Raw genomic sequence first — 2,419 nt, forward strand, 5'->3', positions numbered from 1 at the left:
ATAGATACATGCATATAAAATATAATGTAATTATTTATTAAACTAGGAGCACTGAATCCAAGTTAAATTTCCAAATACCCAAAGGGTCAGAAGAGAGATGGAAAATAAATTGATTGAGAAGGTATAAAACTAAACAATAAAGTTTATTAAATCAGCCACTAGCAGAAGGGCAAGAAAAGCTGTGAGAATTTCCTTGACAGCTGGAATCAGTCATAAACATTTAGTAAGTGCTATTATTTCTAATTATTAATAATAATTAATTATTGGTACTAACCTCTTCAAGGCACTGATCCATGGTTGTCTATGACTGGTGGAAGCCTAAACTAAGGTACTAACCTCACTCTTTCCTCCAGAGCCATCCCACAGTGAGATAGAAAGAAAAGTGGGTAGGGAGTCTTGGCCCTCAAGGAAATTCTAATGAAAGGAATAGCATAGAAATAACTAGTGATATGAAAAAAGTTAAATTTTTATGGAAGGTAATATGAGAAAAATAATCACTAGTATCTGGGGTGAAGGGGTGGGGCATCAAAAAAGGTGGGATTTGAGTTGAGGCTTGAAAAAAGCCAAAGAAGTAAAGAAATCTAATTGAGAGAACAAAACATTTCAGGCATGGGAAAAAAAACAATGGAAAAAACAGAAAGATGGGAAATGGAGTATTATGTTCAAGGAATAGTAAATAGGCCAACGCAGCTAGATTTAAAGCGTATGGTGAAGAATAATATGCAAGAAGTTTGGACAAATGGGAATTGCTGAGCTTATTAAGAACTTTAAATGCAAAATGGCAAGTTTATATTTTGTACTGGAGATCACTGAGAAGCAATGGAGCTCATTGAGAGGGGAGGTGATATAGGCAGACCTATGTTCCAGAAAAGTTAACTTGGCAGTTAAGTGGAGGATGGTTGAGAGTGGGAGGAGTTTTTAGGAAAGAAGACCAAAAGGCTATTATGAGAAGGTATGAGGGCATGATTTATGGTGGTAACTATATGAGTTGAGAAGAGAAGACACATACAAGAGATGCTACTAATTAAGAAGTCACAAGATTTTAAAACATATCAAATATATAAGATAAGTGAAAGCAGAGTCAAGAATGACACAGACTGTGAACTTGGTGACTCTGAGAATGGTGATGCCCTAAGCAGTACTATGAAAATTCAGAAGAGAAAAGGTATGTTGTTTTGATTTGCCTTTGAGGGTGAGGGTAGGTAATGGGATGGAGTTCTGCTTTGCCCATATTAAATTGGACATGCCTACATGAAAGCCAGTTGAAGATGTTTGTGATGTCTGACTATAGCTAATGGAAGAAAGTGTGGATGGATACATACACCTGAGAATTATCTAAATAGAGAATATAGTTGAAAGTATGGGAGTTGATGAGAATACCAAATGAGATTTTATAAAATGAAAAGAAAAGAGGGATTAGGACAGAATTGTGGTATGCACATCCCTAGTTAGTGAGTAAGACATGGATTTTTCAAAGACCACAAAGGAGACTGAAGTAACAGTCAGGCACTATCATTGAAACCTAGGAAAAGAATGTATTCCTGGAGGAGAAGATAATCAAAACTGCCAAATGAAGAGGTCAAAGAAACCATTAAAATTCTCAGTTAAGAAAGCATTTGTTACTTTGGAGAGAATTTTATTAAAACAATGACATTGGTGCCTGCTTGTTAAAGATTTAGAAGAGAGTGAAAAGAGAACATGTAGAGGCATTGAACACAGAATGCTTTCACAAGTCATTTAGCAACAAAAAAGTAGTGGAATTATAGGAGAGATAGGAGACATGATACTAACTACTCAGGTTTCGTTTTTGTTTATTTGTTTGTTTTTTCCCCCAAAGTGAAGACATGGAATGGAATCTAAAGAAGTTGGCCAAGGCAAGGAGAAGGACCCCTACTTTGTCCAGAACAGAATTGAAGGAGGCAATGTGAGAGGGAGAAATTCCCAATGTGTGATGAGAGGGAATAAAGAAGGGTCCCTTAGTGAATGTCCTCAGCTTTTTCACTAAAGAGGCAAGGTCCTCAGTTCAAAGGGTTTGGGTAAGGGGTTGCCAAGGAATGCATGAAAAGAGACCAAAAAAAATGGTCTAGCCACTTTGGAGACTGGTATACTGAATCAATTTGAGGAGTAGAAATATTGACATTTTTCAGGCAGTCTTTCCATTTAGAAGAAAAAAGCAAATCTGTAGTTCAATTAATTTGAATATTTCATGATTTCTTCCATTTATTTTCAGCAGTAAGTAAATAGGAATAAAGGATACAAGCAAGAGTAATAAGCTGGGGTTAGTACTTGGAAAAACATGCTCTATAGTAGGATAAGGTGGAGAGAAAATTTGAGAGTAGAGGACAACGTTTAGTTGAGTTGGTTCATCAGGGTGCCAAGGTAGAGAAGAGAGGAAGGTATAGCTAGAGCCAGAGTAATG

This window comes from Dromiciops gliroides, chromosome 2 (assembly GCF_019393635.1).
Source record: "Dromiciops gliroides isolate mDroGli1 chromosome 2, mDroGli1.pri, whole genome shotgun sequence".
NCBI classification, from domain to species: Eukaryota; Metazoa; Chordata; class Mammalia; order Microbiotheria; family Microbiotheriidae; genus Dromiciops; species Dromiciops gliroides.